The 8,354-nt window shown below is 50.1% G+C and overlaps 1 pseudogene; it reads right to left on the reverse strand.

Annotated features, from left to right (window-relative positions):
• Positions 1-305: 305 nt before the first annotated feature.
• The window catches only part of LOC121845853, a 16,580-nt pseudogene continuing 8,531 nt past the window's right edge, over positions 306-8,354 (reverse strand).

Consider the following 8,354-nt stretch of genomic DNA (forward strand, 5'->3'; position numbering starts at 1 on the left):
TCTGCCTACCAGTGTTGGTCATCCCAGTCTCTCTGCCTACCAGTGTTGGTCATCCCAGTCTCTCTACCTACCAGTGTTGGTCATCCCAGTCTCTCTACCTACCAGTGTTGGTCATCCCAGTCTCTCTACCTACCAGTGTTGGTCATCCCAGTCTCTCTACCTACCAGTGTTGGTCATCCCAGTCTCTCTGCCTACCAGTGTTGGTCATCCCAGTCTGTCTGCCTACCAGTGTTGGTCATCCCAGTCTCTCTACCTACCAGTGTTGGTCATCCCAGTCTCTACCTACCAGTGTTGGTCATCCCAGTCTGTCTGCCTACCAGTGTTGGTCATCCCAGTCTCTCTGCCTACCAGTGTTGGTCATCCCAGTCTCTCTACCTACCAGTGAGAAGACAAGTCTGTTTTCCAGTCAGACTCATCCTAATCTCTCGTGGACAGACTACGTAACATAAATGGTAGCTGGCACCAGATGTTCCTCCTGGGTTTGCCGAGCTTAGCCTCATCCTAATTCCTAAGGCCTTGTAAGTAATACTTGGTCGGTAACAGTGCTTCAGTGAGTCCTTGTCCCAGGGTTTGAGGACAGATAGAGTGATCTGATTGGTCAGTCTGTTATGTGTTAGTCTCTGACTGAAGAGGGAGTACAGAGCAGGGTACAGGGTACTGTGAAATCATCCATCCACCCCAGCACTGACCCTCTGCCTGCTTCCACAGGAAATACTGTATGCTGACGTGTGTGTGTGCATCTCTCTGTATCTACCTGTCTCTCTAGCGAGCATTAGCATTATACAGTATAGGATATGTATGACAGCCAGCGACTACGGGGGTGGGGGGGGTCACAGTGGTACAGTCCAGCAGGGTCAGTAGTAGTCTTCATAGTTCTTAGGGTTGAGGCAGTAGAGGATCCCCCGCCGAAGGAGAAAATGGTAGCGCCCCAGGCCAGGCCGTAACCCCAGTTGAACTCGTGGTATATGCTCATGCTGATGGTCTCAGTGAACTTGATGGGGTAGAGGACCAGACTGCAGCCCTGCAACACCACTGGAGCAGAGGGAAACAGAGGACATCTCATACACATACTGTCTATTGAAGAGGGAGAGATATATGCATATTACGTATGAATTAACTGTCTAACAAGGAATATGATATCAGAAGATAGAGACAAATAATTGTGTGTGTGTGTGTGTGCCAGGCCATTTAGGATCTTGAATACAAGACATGCGTCAGTGTACTGCACAAGATTTTCCCAACTCAGGAGCTCATGCTTTCTGAGGATGTAACAGTGATGATGGCTATTGGGCTTCCTATCAAGCACTTTGAGAGCCTGTTTGTAGATAGGAATTGTACATTGTACAGCAATGTTGTTGTTTTGTGTGTGTGTGTGTGTGTGTGTGTGTGTATGTGTTCACCTGCAGCGAACAGCATGACAGCGACAGGTCTGTTGAAGCGTCTCCGAGAGCCGATACACACTGACACCAGGACCACCAGGAAGGAGAGCAGGACCAGAGCAGCTCCTCCTAGCAACAAGGACAGGGTGGCGATCTGCCAGTCTAGAGGAGAGAGAATACATATATAGTTAAGGAAAGAAGTAGAGGAGGGAAAAGAGAGGGGAGGAGCATACGAGAGATAAGGAGGGAGAAGGGGATGGGAGACAGAGAGGGAAGGAGAGATAGAGGACAGAGAGGGGAGGAGAGATAGAGGACAGAGAGGGAAGGAGAGATAGAGGACAGAGAGGGAAGGAGAGATAGAGGACAGAGAGGGAAGGAGAGATAGAGGACAGAGAGGAAGGAGAGATAGAGGACAGAGAGGAGGGGATATCAGGTGGTATAAACAAGGGGGAGCAAACAGCAAGTTGTCGGAGGGAAATGGAGCGAGGGGGAGAGAGGTAACAGCAAGAGAGAGAGAAAGAGGGGGAGAGAGAAAGGGAGAGGGGGAAAGAGGGGGAGAGAGAGAGAGACAGAGAAAGAGGGGGAGTGAGAGAGGGGAGACAGAGAAAGAGGGGAGGGAGAGAGCGAATGAGGGGGAGGGGGAGAGAAAGAGGGGGAGAGAAAGAGAAAGAGGGAGAGTGAAAGAGGGGGAGAGAGAAAGGGAGAGAGGGGGGAGAGAGAGAGAGAAAGAAAGAAAGAGGAGGAGAGAGAAAGGGGGGGTCAGATAGAGACGCTGACCCGCATCTCACTGACACACATCGTTGACTAAAGAGCATTGTTGGCATGTTATCAAAATCAATCTGCCATCATCTCAACCAACCCCACTAACAACATACAGGCAAGGCAACATCTACACCCCACCCACAACCCCAACATCTACACCCCACCCACAACCCCAACATCTACACCCCACCCACAACCCCAACATCTACACCCCACCCACAACCCCAACATCTACACCCCACCCACAACCCCAACATCTACACCCCACCCACAACCCCAACCCCACCAACATCTATACCCCACCAACATCTACACCCCACCCCACCCACAACCCCAACCCCACCAACATCTACACCCCACCCACAACCCCAACATCTACACCCCACCCACAACCCCAACCCCACCAACATCTACACCCCACCCACAACCCCAACCCCACCAACATCTACACCCCACCCACAACCCCACCCACAACCCCAACCCCACCAACATCTACACCCCACCCACAACCCCAACCCCACCAACAACTACACCCCACCACCATCCACACCCCACCCACAACCTCAACCCCACCAACAACTACACCCCACCAACAACCCCAACCCCACCAACATCTACACCCCACCCACAACCCCAACCCCACCAACAACTACACCCCACCAACAACCCCAACCCCACCAACAACCCCAACTCCACCAACATCTACACCCCACCAACAACCCCACCAACATCTACACCCACCCACAACCCACAACCCCACCAACATCTACACCCCACCCACAACCCCAACCCCACCCACAACTACACCCCACCCACAACCCCAACCCCACCCACAACTACACCCCACCAACAACCCCAACCCCACCAACAACTACACCCCACCAACAACCCCAACTCCACCAACAACTACACCCCACCAACAACCCCACCAACATCTACACCCCACCAACAACCCCAACCCCACCAACATCTACACCCCACCAACAACCCCAACTCCACCAACAACTATAACCCCACCCACAACCCCAACTCCACCAACAACTATAACCCCACCCACAACCCCAACCCCACCAACAACCACACCCCACCCACAACTATAACCCCACCCACAACCCCAACCCCACCAACAACCCCAACCCCACCCACAACCCCAACCCCACCAACAACCACACCCCACCCACAACTACACCCCACCAACAACCCCAACCCCACCCACAACCACACCCCACCCACAACCCCAACCCCACCAACAACCACACCCCACCCACAATTACAACCCACCAACAACTACAACCCCACCAACAACCACAACAACCTCACCCACAACTACACCCCACCAACAACTACAACCCCACCCACAACCACAACAACCTCACCCACAACCACAACCCCACCCACACCACAACCCCACCCCTACACCCCACCAACCAACCCCACCAACAACTACAACCCCACCCCACCAACCCCACCCACAACCCCACCAACAACTACACCCCACCCACAACTACAACCCTACCAATAACCACAACTACAACCCCACCCACAACCACAACCCTACCAACTACCACAACCCCACCCACACTACAACCCTACCAACCCCACCCACAACTACAACCCCACCCACAACCACAACCCTACCAACTACCCCAACTCTACCAACAACTACAACCCCATCAACTACACCCCACCAACAACTACCTCCCACCCACAACTACAACCCCACCCATAACTACACCCCACCCACAACTACAACCCTACCAACAACCCCAACCCCACCAACAACTACACCCCACCAACAACCCCACCCACAACTACAACCCCACCCACAACCCCAACCCCACCCACAACAGCAGTCCCACCAACAACTACATTCCCACCCACAACCCCACCAACAACTACAACCCCAAATCCCACCCACAACCCAACCCACAACCCCATCTACAAACATACCAACAACTACAACCCAACCTACAACCCCCCCCACCCCACCCCACCCCACCAACACCACCCCAACCCCACCTACAACCCCCACCCCACCAACCACAACCCCACCCCCACCCTCACCTCCACTCACAACCTCACCCACAACCCCAACCCAACCCACCACACCACCCCACAAAATAAATAGAAGAAAGGACTAGAAAACCCTTCAGTCAGTAATAAATATTGGTTTAGTGAGAGGTCCAGCAGCAGCTGTGTACAGTAGTTATGGTAGACACTGTGGTCAGATAAGGACAAGAAATAGAGACAATCAATCTGTTACAAACTGCTGGCTGGGTTATCTCCTGGCCAATCATGGTGACTGGCTAGATTCTGTGAAGAGGAGGATGGAGAGGAGGCTGGAGGAGAGGAGGATGGGGGAGAGGAGGAGGGGGAGAGGAGAGGAGGATGGGGGAGAGGAGGCTGGAGGAGAGGAGGATGGGGGAGAGGAGGATGGGGAGAGGAGGCTGGAGGAGGGGGAGGATGGGGAGGAGGAGGAGGATGGGGGAGAGGATGCTGGAGGAGGATGGGGGGAGGATGGGGGGAGAGGAGGAGGGGGGAGGAGAGGAGGATGGGGGAGAGGAGGCTGGAGGAGAGGAGGGGAGGGATGGGGGAGAGGAGGCTGGAGGAGAGGAGGATGGGGGAGAGGAGGATGGGGGAGGAGAGGAGGATGGGGGGGGAGGAGGGAGGAGGATGGGGAGGATGGAGGAGAGGATAGGAGAAAGGAGGAGGGGGAGGAGGAGAAAAGAGGAGGAGGGAAAGGAGGAGAAAGGGAGGAGAAAGGATGGGGGAGAAGGAGAGAGGAGAGGAGAAAGGAGAGGAGAGGAGAAAGGAGGAGGAGGAGGAGAAAGGAGGAGAGGAGAAAGGAGGAGAAAGGAGGAGAAAGGAGGAGAAAGGAGGAGAGGAGAAAGGAGGAGAAAGGAGGAGGAGACACTTAAAGATCTACAGGAAGAAAGCATGTACAGTTGTTCCAGCGATGTGAGTGAAAAACAACAAGAACTCAGGACATTCATGATGAACCCTGAAGAAACATCTGAAGTGTTGTGGGTGTCTGTGTTCCCTGCCCAGGAGATCCCCTCTTCTCAGTCAGACTGGTTTACACCAGATGAAGAGGGACATTTCCCACACTAACTGTACCCTGTCCGTATGCATTAACCAAAGGCTGGATCCAAAATGGCACACTATTCCCTTTATAGTGCACTACTTTTGACCAGGGCCCATAGGGTATCCCATAGGACCCTGGTCAAAGGGAACAGTGTGCCATTTGGGGTGCCCTCAGAGAGGAGTAGCCTGACGTTGGAGGGGTTTATGTTTCATTCATGTTTCAGCCAATCAGAACACACAGCCAGGGAGTCAGCCTGGTTATAAAGAGGACCACATGGTTGTGTTATGGTCAGACCGTATGGTCAGTTGAGGAGTGAACCACGGTCACTGCTCTCAGCCTATCAGAAGACATGGTTATTTCCAGAACCGGGGCTGAGGGAGTCATGCTGGTTAGATGGACTGTGTTTGTGTAGTGGTCCGACTGTATGGTCAGAGAGGGAGTGGACCAGTGGCAGACAAGGACACTAGGTAGGGAGAAGGGTTACAAGAGGGGGGAGGGGGAGTTACAAAGAGGGGGAGGGGGACCAGAGAGAGTGGACCAGTGGCAGACAAGGACACTAGGTAGGGAGAAGGGTTACAAGAGAGGGGAGGGGAGAGAGTGGAGTGGACCAGTAGTGGACAAGGACAATAGGCAGGGAGAAGGGTTACAAGAGGGGGGGGGAGACCAGTGGACCAGTGTGGACAAGGAGCTAGGTAGGGAGAAGGGTTACAAGACAGTAACATGTGTATTGTGGTCCCCACTTTAAATGTGTATTGTGGAACTACAGACACTAACTTGAACAATACCATTTAGACGATGGACTCAAAATGACTGAAGAGCCTTGTGAAAGAAGCTCACTGAGATGTGGTGTTGAACCTCTCTACCACAGGACCATGTTAGGTGTTTTTTTAAATATATTTTACTAGGCAATTTAGTTAAAAACAAATTCTTATTTTCAATGATGGCCTAGGAACAGTGGGTTAACTGCCTGTTCAGGGGCAGAACAACAGATTTGTACCTTGTCAGCTCAGGGATTTGAATTTGCAACCTTTCAGATGCTAGTCCAACACTCTAACCACTAGGCTACCCCTTTCACACCTCAGTGGGACTTATTTAAAGGAAGGAATGTGTAGCAGCATGTGACTGCCTGGATTAGAGGCCTGGACATGTTTCTCATCACTCAGTTGAGTTATTAGAGGTTCTGACTGGTCACTGGTCACAGATTACTGCACCTGTACATAGCCCACCTATAATTTAGCCCAAACAACTACCTCTTTCCCTACTGTATTTAATTTATTTATTTATTTTGCTCCTTTGCACCCCATTATTTTTATTTCTACTTTGCACATTCTTCCATTGCAAATCAACCATTCCAGTGTTTTACTTGCTATATTGTATTTACTTTGCCACCATTTTTTTGCCTTTACCTCCCTTCTCACCTCATTTGCTCACATCGTATATAGACTTGTTTATACTGTATTATTGACTGTATGTTTGTTTTACTCCATGTGTAACTCTGTGTCGTTGTTTGTGTCGAACTGCTTTGCTTTATCTTGGCCAGGTCGCAATTGTAAATGAGAACTTGTTGTCAACTTGCCTACCTGGTTAAATAAAGGTGGAATAAATCAATAAAAAACTTCTTACAGGGATTCACCTTTCACCTCAGTGGGCTAAACCAGGGTCACACAGACTGGTACTTGGTCGTCTTAAACTAATCTACTTTGTAACAACAGTATCTACCTCACACATGGTTATGGGCTTAACAACAGTATCTACCTCACACACATGGTTATGGGCTTAACAACAGTATCCACCTCACACACATGGTTATGGGCTTAACAACAGTATCTACATCACACACATGGTTATGGGCTTAACAACAGTATCCACCTCACACACATGGTTATGGGCTTAACAACAGTATCCACCTCACACACATGGTTATGGGCTTAACAACAGTATCCACCTCACACACATGGTTATGGGCTTAACAACAGTATCCACCTCACACACATGGTTATGGGCTTAACAACAGTATCCACCTCACACACATGGTTATGGGCTTAACAACAGTATCCACCTCACACACATGGTTATGGGCTTAACAACAGTATCCACCTCACACACATGGTTATGGGCTTAACAACAGTATCTACCTCACACACATGGTTATGGGCTTAACAACAGTATCCACCTCACACACATGGTTATGGGTTTAACAAAAGAAGACACCTGTATTTAAAAAAATAATAATAATACATTTTATTTAACTAGGCAAGTCAGTTAAGAACAAATTCTTATTTTCAATGACGGCCTAGGAACAGTGGGTTAACTGCCTGTTCAAGGGCAGAACGACAGACTTGTACCTTGTCAGCTCGGGGGTTTGAACTTGCAACCTTCCAGTTACTAGTTCACCGCTCTAACCACTAGGCTACCCTGCCGCCCCGTATCATGTCAGATATAGAGATTAAATATATTACATTTTAAGTTTTCATCCCAATATTACACTTTATATACATCACAGAAGACTGAAATATAACTAAGCTGTTTGATATGAAAAAAGGTGTATTAATTATGAAATGATGAATAATATTCCCCCCATGAGGCCACTAGAGGGCGATTTGGTCCTTTGACTACAGGAAAGGTATTAAAGATTATCCAGACATTGAGTCTTAAATTGCCTGTAGTTGTGCACACATCCATGTGTGTGTGTGTGTGTGTGTGTGTGTGTGTGTGTGTGTGTGTGTGTGTGTGTGTGTGTGTGTGTGTGTGTGTGTGTGTGTGTGTGTGTGTGTGTGTGTGTGCAACATGTGTGTGTCCATGTGTGTTTATGTCCATGTGTGTGTGTGTGTGTATGTTCATGTGCATGTGTGTGTGTGTGTCCATGTGTGTGTGTGTGTGTGTGTGTGTGTGTGTGTGTGTGTGTGTGTGTGTGTGTGTGTGTGTGTGCAACATGTGTGTGTGTCCATGTGTGTGTGTGTGTGTGTGTGTGTGTGTGTATGTTCATGTGCATGTCCATGTGTGTGTGTGTGTGTGTGTGTGTGTGTGTGTGTGTGTGTGTGTGTGTGTATGTGTGTGTGTGTGTGTGTGTGTGTGTGTGTGTGTGTGTGTGTGTGTGTGCAACATGAGTGTGTGTCCATGTGTGTTTA

The sequence above is a fragment of the Oncorhynchus tshawytscha genome, unplaced genomic scaffold (genome assembly GCF_018296145.1).
Source record: "Oncorhynchus tshawytscha isolate Ot180627B unplaced genomic scaffold, Otsh_v2.0 Un_contig_4972_pilon_pilon, whole genome shotgun sequence".
Classification (NCBI taxonomy): Eukaryota; Metazoa; Chordata; class Actinopteri; order Salmoniformes; family Salmonidae; genus Oncorhynchus; species Oncorhynchus tshawytscha.